Source organism: Geotrypetes seraphini, chromosome 2 (genome assembly GCF_902459505.1).
Source record: "Geotrypetes seraphini chromosome 2, aGeoSer1.1, whole genome shotgun sequence".
NCBI lineage: Eukaryota > Metazoa > Chordata > Amphibia > Gymnophiona > Dermophiidae > Geotrypetes > Geotrypetes seraphini.
In genome coordinates this window covers 523710069-523730068 of record NC_047085.1, presented here as the reverse complement: position 1 = coordinate 523730068, position 20000 = coordinate 523710069, and the positions used below count along the sequence as shown (strand labels likewise).

At 40.7% G+C, this 20000-nt stretch overlaps 1 long non-coding RNA gene across 2 annotated transcripts in view; it reads left to right on the top strand.

Moving 5' to 3' along the window:
* LOC117354747 overlaps positions 1-19532 on the top strand; it is a 52932-nt gene extending 33400 nt beyond the window's left edge. The window contains exons 5-7 of one of the 2 annotated variants that reach the window (XR_004538228.1): positions 12248-12259; positions 19250-19261; positions 19515-19532. This is a non-coding gene — a long non-coding RNA (uncharacterized LOC117354747). The remainder of the gene's footprint in view (positions 1-12247; positions 12260-19249; positions 19262-19514) is intronic. The other variant, XR_004538229.1, reaches the window with a different exon arrangement.
* Positions 19533-20000: the final 468 nt, after the last annotated feature.

Here is a 20000-nt window from a genome sequence, read left to right as displayed (position 1 = left end):
GCGACAAGAAGGCATCCGCTAAAACTTAAGGGGGGAAGATTTCATAGTGACACCAGGAAATACTTCTTCACTGAACGGGTGATTGATCGATGGAATAAACATCCACGCCAGGTGGTCGAGGCCAGTAGTGTACCTGACTTCAAAAGTCGAAGGGACAAACTGGAGGGAGGGCTACAAAGATATGCATGAAAGAGGGGCACCAGGGAGGAAGGGTTCATAAGTGGGCAGATTTGAGAATGTAGTGAACTTCAAACACGCCTTACTTATTCTACTTATTTCATACATTTTTTTCTACTAGAGTGTTTGGTTTTTTCCGAACTCATCCCAGATTCTTTCCTACACTTGGTAAGGATTTTCATTTACACCAATCTATTACTTTATCATCGTCGTTTCTTCCTTTGCATTCCTTTCCAGCAGACCAAGGTCTCCATGCTGTCCACTGCAGAGGAGCATTATGTTTTTACCTCTAGGCAACTACTCAGTTCGCCAACCAAATCAGCTTTTCGTTTCCTCTATATCAGCTACTGAGGAATACAATAAAACAAAAAAAACAACAACAATAAAAAAACAATAAAATGCAATATGATAGCACAGAGAAAGAACTCTTTCTCTCCTCTCCGATAGCACATTGTATTAATTTGTGCTACCCCAGAGCACACCTGATTACGCCTGTGTCAATTGTCGATCATAGAGAGCGACCAACAGCTTCTGCATGGTGAATTTTCATCTTAATTCTTATTCAGGATGTTTCCCACCTCTCATATACTTTTTCAATTTGGTACTCGCCATCAAGTGGGGCTACATATTGTCACCGTGCATCACCTAGGCCGGGCCGCGCCCAAGCAGGATTGACCAAAAGAGCCCAGAGCACATGGTGCTGACCGAGCGGATTATCAGTACTGATTGGAGTTGGTGGATCAAATGAAAAACACCCAGTTTTGCTTCCAAAACAAAGTTCTTTATTCCCATAGGAACTTCCGCTTTCACAACCCTCAATTGCCTTCACAGTTCCAAAAGAAAAATAAACTTGCGTTTCTCAATAATAGTCCAAAATGACTCTTCATTACATCAAGGCAGTAGTCCATAGATTCAACTACGTTTAGAATACACTCTATTAGTCGGATACAGTCTCTGCTGGCAATCACTTCTGGAAGCTTTAGACTAGACCCGCCTCTGAACTCTCTGGATGCAGAGCTCAGGGCAGAAGGGACCTCCTCCCACAATGACCGTTGGCTGTGGTCCCTCCCAACTAGGACCCACAATCCAGTCTATGGCAAAAACTTCAAAAAGAAAAGGTCTCCAAAGAGACTGCCAAGACGGGCAATGCCTAAAACTTTATGGTTCTTGCTCCAAAAGGAAGGCAAGAAACCCGCACAAGCCGCTAAGGCTTCCAGTAATCTTTTTTTTGGTTTAAGGTCAGAGAGACACCCAGCCCATTAACTAGCACAACCAGTCCTTTCACTACCCTGCTCAGTCACAGGACTTACCCTGTGACATATCCCCCTCCCGAGAACCTATTTGTCTTTTGCCTAGATTGGGGCACCCTAAGTCAAAAAATATGTACAGGGGTAACCAATTCAAACCGTTGATATGGAGTGACTAAAATGGTCAGTGAAACAAAATAAAGTCACTGCTGGATCATCAAAAAATGTGATTTATATATTCAAAAAATTAATTTTATATTTAGAACTCTGCTCAGAGACATGAAGGCTGATTACTCCGCCTCACCACCCAATCATTGCAGTGTTCAAAAAACTCTGAGAAACTTTCAATACATAAAGTGCTAGCCTTAACAGCTATGCTAACACTGTAAATGCTTCCATAAGATTTATATTTTTGTAAGAGATAACTTAACTTAAATAGTGACTGGTTCCAACGTACCACGTTTCGTTGCTGTGTCAGGGAACCGACAAGACAGCTAATTTTAAAGCTGGAGGTGAAGTCACTGAAAACAAGAAATAATACAGTAAAAATCCATTCATAATAGTGTAGTTATATACAACTTATAAAAGCTCAATAAGCTACTAATGGCTATGAACTGAATGAACACACTCACCATAAGATTGAAAAACCTGGTTCACTCAAACTATGTTTCTTCTTGAATGTCTCGAACCAAGCAAGCACAAGTACAGACGCTATTTAAAGCTAATGAAAAGCCGGTGAGACTATTACGTCAGAACGTAAGACGTAACTGTCCCGTCCTGCTGAGTGATATTGCATCATCGTATTACGTGATTTGGATTGGGGCACCGGCATATTTTCTTCCCCACGCCGAGACATGACCTCTGCGTTCTTATGCCTAGCTGACTTCTCACCTTTTCCTGTGGAACCTAACCCCGTTCAGTGGTGTCAAGAGAGTCAACTTCTAATATGGTAGGAAAGTGTGCTTTTTCACCAATTATCTGGGCAATTCGATCCCCTACTTTTATTTTATAATCCTCTTCCCCCATATTAAACAAAAGGATTTTCACTATACCCTGGTAATCTGGATCAATGACTACAGCTCCCACATGCAAACCATATCTTGCTGCCAGCCCGGACCTGGACGCTATTCATCCGTAACACCCCTCCGGCACTGCTATCTGGAGATCAGTTGACACTACTATCCATTTGCCTTTGGGTAGCACAAGATTCTGTGCACTGTACAAATCGCAGCCAACTGCCTGATAAGGTAATTTAGCCTTTTCAGACATCCGTCTGCATCTCAGAATCAGATGTGTTTCTCTCTTCTTTACCCTATTTTTATTCTCATATAGGCCTTAACTTCCACTTCAGTAGCTTTAGTGGCCTCACTAGAAGAGTTTTCCTCTCTCAATTTCTATTCAGCAACACATGGAGGGCATTGTTGCACCCAGCTTCTTATGTCCCGTTCTATCCCTGGCCACTATACTGACCGTCTGCCCCTCTGACTTAAGTCCCTTATAAGGATCAATGTGCAAAGCCTGAAATACTTGCTGGCGTAACTTACTGGGGACTACCAACATTCTCAGTGACCACCTCCACGATTTGGAACTCCTTGCCTTTACACATAAGAACGGAAACGAATTTAGAGAAATTCATTGAAATGTTTCATTTTTAAAGACTCTTCTGTACATAACATTAGCATTTGCATTCCTGTCACCTGCAACTGAAAGCTAATCACCATCAATAAATAATCACACAACTCAATTTTATTGGAATAAATATTTGGCCGCAGCTTTATTATCTATCTGTGTCCAAAGACCAACAAACCCCCAATGCATATTTCACTCCCCCCAGGGAGCTATTCGGTGTCGAAACTAGCTCCAGTTAAGTTTTTAAACTTATAACATTCCCCCAAACATGACCCACGGTGATGAAAGACCATGCTTCCCCTTCCAAAGGTATCATATATGAGTGTTACATTTATTTCTTTATTAACTGCTTATCTCCCAGATCCAACTGGGCCAAACATCGTTTTCCACCCCACCCAAAGCTGTGACCACCTCCCCCAACTCCATAAGCTCCACCAAACTCACCCAAGTCAACATAAAACCTGTATCCCCCACACTCCCCCTCCACAACACTTACACAAAACATAACACCAGCACAAATGGGAGGGAGGGAGTGAGGGATAATCTTTTCATGAAGAGAGTATTCTACTGTTCCCCTTTCCTCACAGAATTCACTCCAGCCTGCCATAACATCCAACAATCACGTGACTGCTCCACCCCATTACCTTAGAAACCTCCCTAATCATTTTTCTTTCTTACAAGCCCTGTCTATTAACACTTTTTATCTCCTCTTCTAAACTTGTCAATCCTTATTCTATAGACCCTTGACAAAACTTCATATATTCCCCTCACCCTCTGCCCCCCATTTTACCCACACCATCATTTAATAAATATTAGCAGCAGGTGACATCAGCTCAGCTAATGTTATATCACACCAGATGAATCTGGTGTTCTTCTTTAATCTTCCTTTTTCTTTTTTAACTTCTTTCTTCTTTTCGTTCCTGTCAATAGGTATTCAGCAGTATTGAATTTTTCCCTTTATTCCCATTGTATTTTCCGTTAATGTCTTCTAGCCTAAACTTTATTGTGGTTCCTCCTCTTTCCTTGTTATTTGTCATTTTCTTTTTGTATTTAGTTTTTATTTGTCTTTGTTTAAATTTTGTATTCCCCCTTTTTTTTACTATTGTATTTCACCTAGAATTCAAGATAGGCGAGTAATCAAATTTTAAATAAACTTGAAACTTGAACTTGATCAAATGGCTCACCTTTATCCGCATCTTCATTCACACCTTCAAAGAAATTCAGTAGATTGGTAAGGCAAGATTTCCCTTGACTAAATCCATGTTGGCTTTCTCTCATTAATCCATGCTTGCAAGATTCTGTCATTTTGTTCTTTATATATGTTAAGGAAGGAATAGATTCTGTTGGAATGATTACAACAGACAGGAAAGAGAAGCTGGAGTCCCTCTGGATCAAAATTCCTGGTCACAATGGCGCAGATACAAAAATTGGCCTTTACTATCGTCCCCCAGGACAGGCGGAGGTCACTGACTCAGAAATGATGGAGGAAATCAAACAAGTATGCAAGACAGGCAATGTAGTTATATTGGGAGACTTCAATTTCCCAGGAATAGACTGGAAACTAGGAGCCTCCAACTGCGGCAAGGAGGCCAAGTTCCTGGAGGTGCTAGGGGATTGCTTCCTGGAGCAAATGGTAAAAGAGCCGACAAGAGGCGACGCCACCTTGGACTTGGTCCTAAATGGTCTCACGGGACCGATAACAGAAGTAGAAGTCATGGTTCCACTGGGAATGAGTGATCACAATGTAATCAACTTTAAACTTGACATCGGGAAAGGGAAACATGCCAAAACCTTAACCACCACCTTAAACTTTAAAAAGGGTAAATACGATTGCATGAGAGCCATGGTAACAAAACGACTCGAGAAGATGGTGGACAAACTTGAAACAGTAGATCAGGCATGGTGCCTATTGAAAAATACTATTGCAGAAGCACAAGATCTCTACATTCCGAGGATTTCCAAAGATCGGAGAACTAAAGGCATGGCTTACCATACAGGTGAAGGAAGCCATAAAAGAAAAGAAGGACTCTTTCAAAAAATGGAAATGCACGAAGACAACCGAAGCCTGGAACAAACATAAAGATGAACAGAAGAAATGTCACAAGGCGGTGAGGGATGAAAAACAGGACTATGAGGAAAAAATAGCCCGGGAGGCCAAAAACTACAAGCCCTTCTTTAGATACGTGAAAGGGAAAAAACCTGCAAAAGAGGCAGTGGGACCCCTGGACGACAATGGAAGAAAAGGGTACATCAAGGAAGATAAACAAATCGCAGACAAACTAAATTCCTTCTTTGCGTCCGTCTTTACGAAGGAGGACACCTCAACAATACCTGAAGCGGAGAAACTGTTTACAGGAGAAATAGAGGACAGCCTCACCACAGTTGAAGTGAACTTAGATCAGATATACTACCAGATCGACAAACTTAAAAGTGATAAATCCCCTGGACCGGATGAAATTCACCCGAGAGTCTTGAAGGAATTGAAGGTTGAAATTGGAGAGTTATTGCAAAAACTTGCAAACCTGTCTATCAGAACTGGTCAGATACCAGACGACTGGAGGAAAGCAAACGTCACGCCAATTTTCAAAAAAGGATCGAGAGGAGAACCGGGCAACTATAGACCTGTGAGTCTTACGTCTGTCCCCGGCAAGATGATTGAATCACTGATCAAGGATAGCATAGTTCAGCACTTGGACACACACAACTTGATGAAACCCAGTCAACATGGATTCAGGAAAGGGAAATCGTGTTTGACAAATTTACTCCAATTCTTTGAGACCGTGAACGAGCAAATTGATAGTGGAAAGCCGGTGGACATAATATACTTGGACTTCCAGAAAGCGTTTGACAAAGTTCCACACGAAAGACTTCTCAGGAAACTACAAAGCCATGGCATAGAGGGAGATATACAAAGATGGATAGGCAAATGGCTGGATAACAGGAAGCAGAGAGTGGGCATAAATGGGAAGTTCTCCCACTGGGAGAAAGTGACTAGTGGTGTACCCCAGGGCTCGGTACTTGGGCCGATCCTTTTTAATATTTATATCAATGACCTGGAAAACGGAACATCCAGTGAGATCATCAAGTTTGCAGACGACACAAAACTCTGCCGGGCAATCAGATCGCAGGAGGACAGTGAGAAACTCCAGAGCGATTTGTGTCAGTTAGAAAAATGGGCGGAGAAATGGCAGATGAAGTTCAATGTGGAGAAATGCAAGGTAATGCATTTAGGCAGTAAAAATAAGGACTACGAGTACAGAATGTCAGGTGCAACTCTGGGAAAAAGTGAACAAGAAAGGGATCTGGGTGTACTGATAGATAGGACCCTGAAGCCGTCGGCACAATGTGCGGCAGCGGCAAATAAGGCAAATAGAATGTTGGGCATGATAAAGAAAGGAATCTCGAGTAGATCGGAGAAAGTTATAATGTCGCTTTATAGGGCAATGGTCAGACCCCACTTGGAATACTGCGTCCAACATTGGTCTCCCTACCTAAAGAAGGATATAAAACTGCTGGAGAGGGTGCAGAGACGAGCAACAAAACTGGTGAAGGGTATGGAGAGACTGGAATATGAGGATAGACTTATAACACTAGGATTGTTCTCCCTTGAGAAAAGGAGAATGCGTGGGGATATGATCGAGACCTTCAAAATACTGAAAGGAATCGATAAAATAGAGCAGAGAAGATTATTTACATTGTCCAATTTGACACGGACAAGAGGACATGAAATGAAGCTAAGGGGGGGCAAGTTCAGGACTAATATCAGGAAGTTCTGCTTCACACAGAGAGTGGTTGACATCTGGAATACTCTCCCAGGGGAGATTATTGCGGAATCGACAGTCCTAGGCTTCAAAAGCAAACTAGATGCATATCTCCTTGAGAGAGGCATATAAAGATATGGTTGGCTATAAAATAAGCCAGGTGTATACCTAGCAGGGCCTCCGCGTGTGCGGATCGCCGGACTTGATGGACCGAAGGTCTGATCCGGAGATGGCGCTTCTTATGTTCTTATGTTCTTATAATAGTCTCAACCATTTTGCCCAGCACTGACGTCAGCCTCACTGGTCTATAATTTCCCAGAACACCCCTGGAACCCTTTAAAAAATCAGCGTCACGTTGGCCACCCTCTAGTTTTCTGGTACTATGCAGCATTTTAATGAAAATTTCCAAATTATTAACAATAGCTCTACAATTTCATTTTTCATTTTTATCAGCACTCCGGGATGTATACCATCTGGTCCAGTTGATTTGCTACTATTCAGTTTGTCAAACAGGCCGATTACATCATCCAGAATTACAGAAATTTGTTTGAATTTCTCTGATTCATCAGAACTGAATACAATAACTTGCACCAGAAATGCCTTAAGACAAAAGAACAAAATCCAAAATGTTGCACAAAAGAGAAGCAACAAAATGACTTAACAAATGACTTAAAAACAATCTAAAAAGGATGTATATAGTTTCAAGTGACCAATAAAATAAAAACCAAATAACACAGGCCGAGTTCTGGCAAAGTAAAATGCCTTCCTAAGAGTCTTATAGGGCGCTTGGCTGTCTTAAACATAAAAACGTGACAGTCACAAAAAATCCATGCAGTTTAAGAGACTACAAACGAAGAGCAAACCACAGAAGCCTCCATATTTGGCCACATAATAAACTACAAACTAGTACATCTGATTTTCTGTCCCACAATCTTTTGGTTCTTTTGATTATGTTTATTTTTATTTTTCACTTGATGTCCCTCTTAATGCAAAAAATCTAAGCTTTTTACAAAACAAATCACGATGAAAAGAATGGCAATATTAATAGGAAAGATAAAACAATCAAACAAGATATTCTTACAATGAAAATAAAAAATATAAAAACAATATAGTATTCAAATGGTTAATTTAATAATAGATTTACTGATGCCATGAATTTCATTTAGATTTACCCTGAGAAAAAATCTTCCAAAGTGATTTAAATTTAAATATCTTCCCCTCTCCCGGATGTGTATAAAACTCTATTAAACAAAGGTTTCTACTATTAATTGGTGATTAGAAAATCTGCTAATGGGCCCCAAATCTCCTTAAAGTTTTTATAATGACCAGTTAGTTCTGAATTCATACTTTCATATCGATAGAATAAGCACAGGGATTCCACCAAAAGGTAGGATTCAGTCTATCGCAATTTTTCCAGTTTTTTGTGATCATCTGTATAGCAATCCCAGTCATCACAAGAAGTAATCTATTCTTAGCTGCAGAAATTGGAGACTTGGATTGTAATATAGTTCTGAATAGGACAATATCATATGACATTAGAATGGAAGTATCCAGTATCCTATTAATTGTGACTTCTAGAAGTTGAGTATTAAGGGGCAATAATACAACAGATGATCCAGTGTCCCTATATCAAGATGACCATGCCAGCATCTATTAGACTTTGAACTAATTTTTGCAAATGAACAGGGGTCCTAAAATCCCTATATAACAGAAAAAAACCAAGCTTGTCTCATAGAGCCTGTTTTACAAAGCTGTGCTAGTGGCTACTCAGTGGTAACGGCCCTGAAGCCCATAGAGATTGAGTAGTAAAAATCTTTTGCTTTATCTCAATGCTTCAAATATCCCTTAGGCTCATTTTTGGTTTCTTATTGAAATATTCCTAAATTAATTTATACCACTTGGTAGCCTGATGCCCTAGGACAGTGGTAGGCAAACTCATTAGTCAAAAGAGCCAAAATCAGCAGTACAACGATTAAGATTTTTTTTTTGAGAGCCATACCCCATGCCCGCTTGCACTACGATGGCTACATCAACCCGACTGACACCCCTCTTGCCCGCACATAGTCGAAATCGATTCGTGACAGAGCCTAGAGAATGACATGTGGAAATAATTTGTCACACTAAACACTATACCTCGGGACCAGGGTTAGTATATTCCAACAATTCAACTCAAATCAAAACCCTATATGGAAAAAGATACACACTCTGCAACACTAAAAGGCCTTAATCATATAATAATAATAATAATAACTTTATTTTATATTCCGCAGTACCACAAACAGTTCAGAGCGGTTTACAACGTAAGAGACTGTACATTTACAGCGAAGATACAATGAGAACTGTACATATTCAGTAAAGGTGTTTAAACAGCGAAGAACAATGTAGATTTACCATGCAGGAGATTGTACATATACTACAGAGATATATATATATAATAGAGAGGCAATGCGAGAGGCTTATAAAGAACAAAGCAGTGTACCAAACCAATACAGGGTGGTGGATGTCAAGAAGACAACATAACATACACACCAAGAAGCAAAACAAGAAGTGGAGAAAACAGCCTCAGTTCGGCTTCATCTGACCAAAAAACTCCACTCCTTCAAAGACATCACTCCTGCGTGTAAGCAAAATTATGTAAGGAAAAAAGCACTGTGATAGCCTGCAGAATGATATCAAACAGCACGCCAGGGCACTCATGCCCCAAATGGTGATATCAGTGGGCTAATGAGAACTATAGCAATACGGTCCAGGACATAGCATAAAAAGCAGTTAAACAAGAAAAAACCACTTAGCTGCTACTGGCTTCTCCATCAAGGCCAGACAGCCGCTGAACCCAACTGGAAACCCTCCGTTTCGCATTGTATCGCTGCGTCAGAGGTAATGTTTGCACTGCTTCACATGCACATTTTCCAGACCCATCATGCTTCTCAAGCTTCTTGGTGTATATGTTATGTTGTGTAGATGATGAATGTATGTTATTAAGGCTTTTTAGTGTTGCAGAGTGTGTATATTTTTCCATATAGGGTTCTGATTTGAGTTGAATTGTTGAAAAAATTTGTCCCCATCCCCACAAACCATCTGATCCATCCACACAAGCCTCGAATACCGTTATTCTGAACTTTAAAGTATAAAAAGAAACAATATTCTGTACAATTATCAATTTATAAATCAGCATCTTCTCCCCACTCTCTTCCCCATTTCCCTTCAGCGTCTTCAGCTCACTCTCTCCATTTCCCTTCAGTGCACGCACATAAAAACAAGCAAGCAATTTTATATCATTTTCATTCTATTCATTCATAGAAATTAAAGTCTAAATAATGCCAATCACATAACAAAACATGATTTTACAAAAATAATTCCCTGCACAGTCAAGCCTGCAAGGATTACTAGATGTCTTTCAGCAGCTCCTCCCCCTCCCTTCCCTTACCTTCGTGACCAAGTCAAAATGATCTACCAACAATAAACACAGTATGCAGAGAAAATATTAATTATCATTTATATTGCACAGGTTTTCAAAGAAGTCAAGGCAGATGACTTTATGCAATGTCACCTCAGTAACAACTATACAAAAATAGACAAATATACACCCTCCCTTTTTACTAAACTGTGATAACTCAGCCTGTGATAACGCAGGGTGCTGTGCTGAATGCCCTGTGTTGCTCTCGATTCTCATAGGCTACCTGCATTAAAAGCCGCTATTGCAGTTTAGTAAAAAGGGGGCCATAGTGCAAAATATAGACAGCAGATATAAATTCTCAAAATGGACACATTTTGATCACTAAATTAAAAATAAAATCATTTTTCCTACCTTTGTTGTCTGGTGATTTCATGGGTCTCTGGTTGCAACTTTCTTCTTCTGACTGTGCATCCAATTTTTTTCCCTTTCTTTCAGCCTCCTGTATGCTTCCTCTCCTCCGGACCTCATTCCCTTCTCCAACTTTTTCTTTCTTTCACCTACCCCCTTCATTCTTTCTCTCGCCATGCCCCCTTTCTTTCTGTATGTCTGTCTTTCTCTCTACATGCCCCCTTTCTGTCTGTCTGTCTTCCTTCTTTCTTTCTGTCTCCTTGTCCCCACCCTTTCTTCCTTTCTTTCTTTCTTTCTTAGTGAGAATTCCATTCAATTTTTTATAAAAGGACCCTTGAAAATAAACCGGCAACACACTTATTTGGTAGCAAACTACAGGCAAAATCATTGTTTTAATAGTTTGGACTCTCCCCCACCAAGAAAGATGTAATGGGTTCCAATGCACACACATTTCTTTGACTTTCAATTATAAGGATTTTTCATTTACTGTCATTGTGTCTTCCAGAGGGTTGGAAACATGAAGAGTTTTAAAGGCTATAAACAAACTTTTAAACAGACATCTGTACTGTACAGGAAGCCATTTTCTTTGTGGAACCTTTTGGTGCTATTTGGATATTGTTGTGTAAAAAACTGAAAGTAGAGCTGAAGTACCCACATGAGTGAAGGACAGTCATCAAGATCAGAAAAACAAGGAGATGTAAATAAAAGCAAAATAAAAAACAAACCAATCTCATATGGATACTATCTAAAGAAATAGGGACATATAAACATTGTCTGAGAAGTTGCAAAAATAGATGTAGACTTTAAACACAAATGTACATAGTGGCTTTACCATTTGAGTCTATATGTAATCTATTAAGAACTGAAAATAGTGTCAGACATACTGATCTTAAACATATTAGGGTGTTATTCAAAACTCTTTACCCATAAAATATTTGGTACAATAAACATTGCCTGCATCTCGTACGTAGGATCCTGCAGTTTGTTTTTTTGTTTTTGCTTTTCGCTGGCGGTACTGCGGTTTTTGTTGGATTCTTTTGTGTTGTCTATATCTAACACCATATTTCTGTCTGTCTATAATTCTGTCCAATTTCTGTCTTTGTCTGTCTGCCTCTGTCAATTGATCCCAACACAGTGAGTTGCTGCTTTGTAACTTTCCCCTGAGAAGTTCCTCTCTAAAATCACTGCTCTCTTTTTTCCCTTTAAATGTAACTTCCTCAATATTGGGTAAGCCCAAACCTTTGATCTTATTCTTTTTTCTTCTGAACTATTGTAGATGTGACATATATTGAATTGTAGCCAGTGTTCATTTCTGTCTGTATGTATGCATGTGTTTGTTTGTATGTATGTGTGCATGTCTGTATCTAACACCATCAATCCACAACGGCATATACTAAACTTCAAAGTGCCTAATTTCTAAGTGATCTTTTTTTCAGATAATACCTTTCTAAGTACCTCTATGGTCTTCAGTTCCTGCCAACCACCAGCCAAATTATTTGAAGGCTAACAGCATATTTCTGTCTGTCTGTCTGCCTCTGTCACTTGATCCTAACACAGTGAGTTGCTGCTTTGTAACTTTCCCATGAGAAGTTTCTCTCTAAAATCACTGCTCTTTTCTTTCCCTTTAGATTTACAGATTGGTAAGCCCAAACCTTTGATCTTATTCTTTTTTTCTTCTGAACTATTTTAGATATGACATATATTGAATTGTAGCCAGTGTTTATTTCTGTCTGTATGTCTGCGTGTGCATGTTTGTATGTGTGCATGTCTGTATCTAACTGCATATCTCTGTCTGTCTGTCTATAATTCTGTCCTATTTCTGTCTTTGTCTGTCTGCCTCTGTCAATTGATCCCAACACAGTGATTTGCTGCTTTGTAACTTTCCAATGAGAAGTACCTCTCTAAAATCACTGCTCTCTTTTTTCCCTTTAGATGTTCACATTTAACGGGCTAAGCCCAAACCTTTGATCTTATTCTTTTTTCTTCTGAACTATTGTAGATATGACATATATTGAATTGTACTAAATAATCAACAGATTTGGCTAAAACACAAGAGAAAATATCCAACTGGATATACAGGAGTAATACTTAAGGATCTCAAGCGCTCACAGCTAAAGGTCCGATGTATGTCACAAGCCAATAACCAAAAAGTGAGCTATCATTGGTCCTGTATATTCTCCTATTTTCTCAATTTTATCTAAAAACTACTTTATTTATTTATTTTTCTTTAATTATTATTATTTTCTTCTTTTTCAAACTTTAATTTTAAAACTTAGTTGTATATTATGCCCATCTTATTCGCTTATTTGCAAATTTATTTCTAAATGTTATTGATGCATATTTATTTCTAAATGTTATTGATGTGCTGATTTTTTCATCAATCACAAAGTGCTTTCTCATTCAAAATATATGAATTATGAAGTACTTAGCTTCATGACATGACATGACGACGGAAGATATCCGTTTCGCTCATAATAAAAGAGCTTCGTCAGGAACGGCACCAGCATTCAAACTACAAATAAAACAAAATAGGACTTAAATTCAAATTTTATAATATGTAAATAGCATGAGAGCTTACATTCATACTCGCGTTAATGAACGCATAGTGGCGGAGCTAACGGTGACACGCATTAAATATCCAGTATTTCCTAAAAGGCTTCTAAAAGAGGTTATCAAATGCAATAACATTTTTTTATTTCAACTACTTTCAACTCTCAATAATACCGGGAGGTTCTTTATATTACAACTCTATTTTCAAATGCCCAAGGATCAATTTAAAATTCTCTTTTTACATACCTGTTTATGCCAGCAAGATTTAGATTTTAAGATTTTAAATTTTAGATTTTAAGTTTTAACCATGGGGAGACTGCATAGTATCACGGCCCGATAGATAAGCCACTTTAGCCGTCGTCGTCGTTTTTCATACTTTACCCAAACTCACGGGATTAAATACTAGTCCGACGGCGTCTGATGTCACAATCGGAAATTTAACAATCTGATATCGAACATCCGAAATTAAGCCTAAATAGTAACAAAAGGCTTAAGGAATTTAAATATGTAAACCAAAAGCCACCCGTTGCAGGGTGGAAGAGATACATAACATTCACCACCTTCCAGTCTTCTGGAATCTTTCCCGATTTGATTGACAAATTGGCTATTAGTTGATGTAATTCTGCTATGGTCCCTTTCAGTTCCTTGATGACCCTCGGATAGATGCCATCCAATCTCAGGGATTTATCGCTCTTAAGCCTATCAATCTGCCTACAAACCATCTCTAGACTGACCGTCAATCCTGTCAGCTTTCCATCTTCATTTCCAGCATATAGCCTGATGGGTTCCGGTATGCTGTGTACATCTTCTTTGTTAAATACAGACACAAAAAATGTGTTCAGTTTGTAGGCAATTGCTTTGTCCTCTTTTAGCGCTCCCTTTATTCCATGGTCATTCAATGGTCCACCGCTTCTTCGCGGGTCATTTCCCCTTAATATATTGAAAGAACAGCTTGAAGTTCTTCGCCTTCTGAGCTATTTTTTCCTCATAGTCTCTTTTGGCCCCTTTTACTGCCTTATGGCACCTGCGATGTTTATGCTTTTTCCAGTTTTCATCCATTTTTGACCTTTTCCATTCTTTAAACAAAGTCTTCTTGTCTGTTGTCTCTGATCGCTTCCTCATTCTTCCCTTTAGGTTTGCATTCCTTATAATTTGGTAAGTCCAAACATTTGATTTTCTGAACAATTGCCAAAGTCAAAAGTATTGAATTGGTGTTATTGTATCAGAAAATATTAATAGGAAAAAGAAAAAAGTCATTTTTAGTTAGGAAAGCCTTGGCTTTCTAACCCTTAGGGCCATAATTTAAAAAAAGTGTGAGGTCATGTGACGTGATTGGCTGGTGAGGACGGTTTCTTGCTAGCTCCATGCTGGATGAACTTGCATTGCATTAAACCCCCCTTTTTCAAGTTTTTTGGTTTGCGTTTGCCTTCAGATTGTACGGATAGATTTGTTACTTGGTCTCAGGCTTCCATGTCAGCTAAATCAGCCAAAAAAGATCGAGACCGTCCACAGCCTGCCGAAACCAAAATGGTGGAGACACCATCGGCAACAGTGTCCCAATTCACTGAGGTGGCACTGAGTGATTTAAAAGCAGCCATTGCACATGTACTTGAACCCCAGCTTGAGCAAATATCTGCCCAGATTACTCACCTAGAACATATTTAGTCAGAGGCGGTGATGAGAACAACCGAATTGGAGCAATGGGTATCGGCGATTGAGGACACTGCGACCACGCAGGCTGCAAGACCTACTACGGGCACAATCGACGAAACTGGAAGACCTAGAAAATAGGTTCCGTCGCTCGAACCTATGTTTCTTAGGTCTGCCGGAGACAATCCCGGAGCGGCGCTTTTTGGAACTTTTGGAGTATTGGTTGACGGATGAAATTCCTCTCCCACCCATACTCGGCCCAGTGCACATTGTATTGGGCCTCTACATGGCCAAGATATGCACCCCCGGGTTGTGATAGTGAAATTGCTTAACTATCGGCACAAGGTGGAACTACTTCATCAATTCCGATTGAAGAAGAATGAGTTGAAGTATGACGGAGCGCCTATACGTCAAGATTACTCTGCAGTGCTGACAGAACGTTGGAAGCCTTATTGCCTACTGTATACAAAATTGGTGGGTCTCAAGCAGCATTTTCAATTTGTTTATCTAGCGCTTTTGAAGATTCATCATAATGGCATGTGGCAATCATTTGCCACCCCGGAGACTGCAGGTGACTTTATTGCTACTCTGGGAACTTCTTCTACTTCTAGTGGACCTTGAGGGTGCAGCATTTTAGATTTTGTGGAGTTATTCCTTCATAACATTTTGCAGATCCTTACTGGTGGTATTAGTTCTCTGTTATTTGAATTGCTAGGGGATATCACGGTATTACTGGCCTGTTCATGGAGGGGGTGCCTTGTTAATCTAGCGTCAGTTCGTACCTCCATTGGTATCCTCTATGGAGAGGATATGTTGGGGTTTCTGTGGGAAAGAGGGGGAAGGGTTTGTTGTGTTGGTTAAGGTTTTGGGGAGCAGTGGCAGCACTGGGGCTTGCTTTTTATTATGGGGATCTATATGTTTGCCCATACTGGGGTTGTTGGGTTGCAAATTATTTTTTGTACTGTGTTTGGGTACTGCTTCCTTCTCTGGAGTCTTTACCACTTCTATCTTCTGTGAGGCTGGGTGCCCAGGAGATTTTGTTTACATTTATTGGCTTATGGTATGTCCCCTGATACACCTTGAGTAATCGCCCATTGGGAATCATTTCCTGAAATGTGTCAGGCATAACGTGCCCAATTAAGAGAACGAAAATTCTCACTCAGTTGAAGCATCATAGGGTGGACATTGCCTGCCTCCAGGAAACACACCTTACTGATACTGAGCATGCGAAACTGAAGTGGAGTTGGGTGGGAGACATATTACGCTTCTTCCCCTGGTAAGAAGGCTGGCGTGGCTTTGCTGATTCATAGGGGTTTACCTTGTGAGGTTCAAATTAAACAACATGATCCCCAGGGTAGCTATTCACTGTCCCACATTACAGTGCGGGGTACCACCTTCCGCTTGCTTATAATTTATGGTCCCAATGTGTATTCTCACCCTTACTTTCAAAACTTGGTGAATCTTTGCATTAAAGGGCACGCATTACCATTGATAGTGGCTGGGGATTTTAATCAAGTTTTGGATCTGGCCATGGATGGATCCCACTCTCCTGTGGGAGCATTGGGGAGGAGTACTAAGGATATTCCTTACTTTTGCCATCCTTGGGGTTGGTGGACCCAGGGCATCTCTTACATCCAACCGACCATGATTATACCCACCAGTCTAGAGTGCATCATACCTTTTCGTGCATTGACTACCTTTTGACTGCTGAATCTTTATTTACTCAGGTAGAAGAGGCTACAATTGGTCCCTTGGAGGTATCTGACCATAATTTAATTTGGTTGGCTGTCTCTATGGGTGGCCCATCGGGCCTTGGGTGTGGGTGGTGGTTCCCGGCATATTTACATGGGGTTAAACAATTTACTGCTATAGATCCATGGTGAGGCCCCACCTGGAATACTGTGTGCAATTCTGGAGGCCGCATTATCGCAAGGATGTGCTGAGACTGGAGTCGGTGCAAAGAATGGCCACCCGGATGGTCTCGGGACTCAAGGATCTACCATACGAAAAACGGCTTGACAAATTACAGCTATACTCGCTCGAGGAGCGCAGAGAGAGGGGGGACATGATCGAGACGTTCAAGTATCTTACGGGCCGCATCGAGGCGGAGGAAGATATCTTCTTTTTCAAGGGTCCCACGACAACAAGAGGGCATCCGTTGAAAATCAGGGGCGGGAAACTACGAGGTGATCACCAGGAAATTCTTTTTCACTGAAAGAGTGGTTGATCGCTGGAATAGTCTTCCATTACAGGTGATTGAGGCCAGCAGCGTGCCTGATTTTAAGGCCAAATGGGATCGGCACATGGGATCTATTCACAGGGCAAAGGTAGGGGAGGGACATTAAGGTGGGCAGACTAGATGGGCCGTGGGCCCTTATCTGCCGTCTATTTCTATGTTTCTATGTTTCTATGATTCTATTTACCGACTAAATGGGAAGAATACCTTCACTTTAATTCTCTACACTTAGAGAGTACAGTCCTATTTTGGGAGGCAGCGAAGGCCGTCCTCGGGTGACATTATTTCGTACGTGTCCGCTGAGGAAGAGGTGAACTTTGTTGGACTAGCGCAGAAATGGACTCAAGAACTACGGGACTCTAGAACACCGGATATGTTGAAAAAGGGCCTGCAGCTAGGTCATAAACATCTGACTCAAGCCACAGACAAAGAACGTAATTATAAATTTGTTTTGCGGGCTTTCTATGCCCCTAACAGGGCCTATAGAGCAAAACTTTGTGCAGGTGATCATTGGATTAAATGTTTGCAGACACACGCCACTCTTGGACACATGTTTTGGATTCAACTTATAGCATATGTGGCACAACTTTGGAATTGCTCATGGCGCTTACATCCTAGTTTTCTTTTTACGTTGCAGGTCCGTCTTCACCCTATTCGACCGGGTTGTGCAGCCTTTATTAGGAAAGCCATTGTTTTGGGCAGAACTAGTATTTTGCATTGCTGGCTTTCCCCACAACCAGCTACTATGTCACATTGGAGGTCTCTGATGATCCACCATGCACTGATGGAAAGGAGAGATGTGGGAGCTCTGAAAAACAGATGTTGGACTCCCTTTTGCATGACTTCAGAACAAACTTGGGGTTTGAGTGGTTAACGGAGGTATCCCTTTCTATGCACTTGCTGCTGCTGCTGCTCCCGGGGTGGGAGGGGATGGGGTTGGTTGCTGATACACTCTAACTGCTGATTGTTTTTGAAATTACTTTACTGCACTTGTTTGCTGTTGTTTTCTGAACCTTTAATAAAGAGATTTACACATAAAAAAGTGTGAAATTCTGACCTGTTTCTCACAGTTCTTCAGAGACAGAGAAACTGATTTCTTCAACTGCCAGTTTTTTGCCTGTGACAACTAATCACAAGTATTTTTGGCTAGAACAACAATCGCTAAAAAAAAGAACGAAAACCTAACAAGCCCTTCTTCAGAACAAGCGTGGGTCTGTTGCCCTTACAGACTTGCCAGCCTCGTTTTCTCACATAGCAGCCGCTAGGACCATGGAGACTTTAGAAGTTAAGATATCTATGCCTCCAATTTCACTACAAACCGGCACGGAGAAAATGCCAGTGGTTTTTATGGCTCCTTCCCCTCAGGGCCCTGCTTCTGTTCCAGCGGGGGAGGGAAGTGCCATTCCAGCTCAACTGGCTGTACCCCAGCATTGGCAGCTCCTGGATATCCCAGGTAAGTGTTGGGACGTGGGTGCTTTCAGCGGCTAATAGGAAAGCCACACTGGGACGTTGGTTCCCACGCAGGGACTCTGAAGGCTGCACCGTTGAGAAGATTTTATTGGGCCACGTTCTTCTTCTCTTGTTCCCTCCCCTCGGGGCCATATTTTGACTCTGCAAGGTGATGGAATCCTATCGCTGCCATCACAGCAAGTAAAAAAAGGGAAACTCTATATTATTAATACTTATAATATGATAATTATTAACTAAGTACCCAGAAGCTCCAGCTGCTGAATTTTGGTATGGGCATATTAGACAGAGAGTTTGAATTCATGAGTGGCAGTGGCTCTCTCTTTTTTATCTTATTGGGGAGATGCCTCTGAAGAAGTTGGTGGGTTCTAAATGTGGTGGAAGTTACAAAAAATACTAATAATAATTATTTACAAGTCTTGACGGAGCAACTACCCTCCTACACCCAGTTGCACAGATGGTTGCGGAGAGCTCGTGGTGGGCTATGTCTCCAGTTTCAGAACCATTGGATATGGAAGAATCTGACAGCAAACCAGTATCCTTCAGCCACTGTGTCTTCCTCTGTGTATATGTGTGTCTGTCTCTGTATTTCTGTGTGTCTGTATATATCTGTGAACATATGTGTGTCTGTCTCTATTGATTGATGCCAATAAAGTGACTTTGCTGCTGTTTGACTCTCCCATGAGATGTTCCTCTCTAATATCACTGCTCTCATTCTTCCCTTTAGCCTGATGGTTCGGTAAGTCCAAGCTTTTGTTTTTCTGAACTATTGCCAAAGTCAAAAGTATTGAATTGGTGTTATTATATCAGAAAATCTTGCTCTTTGTCTCCACTCTATCTATATCTGTGTGCGTGTGAGGGTCTGGCTTCATATCTGTGATTATATGTGTGTCTACCTTTGTGTGTGTGTGTATTCATATGTTTGTCTGCCTCTGTCGACTTTCCCATGAGAAGTTCTTCTCTAATATCACTGCTCTCATTCTTCCCTTTAGTTGATCATTGATGATACGGTAAGCCCAAACCTTTGATCTTATTCTTTTTCTTCTGAACTATTCTAGATGTGACATATATTAAATTGCACCCAGTGTTTATATCTGAATGTATATATGCATGTGTGTGTTTGTATGTGTGCATGTCTGTATCTAACAGCATATTTCTGTATGTCTATAATTCTGTCCTATTTCTGTCTATGTCTGTCTCCCTCTATTGATTGATGCCAATAAAGTGACTTTACTGCTCTGCTACTATTTATTATTATTTCTATTGTGCTGAAAGGTGTACCCAGTGCTGTACATTTTAACATACAATAGACAGTCCCTGCTCAGAAGAGCTTGCAATCTAATTTAGACAGGATATTTCAGAGTTGGGGAGATTATGGTAGAGGAAATGATACAGTGGGTCTAGGTATCTGACAGCAGTGTGCGGGAGTTAGCTTGGATTTGAGTACTGCCAGGGATGGAGCATGACGTATTGATTCA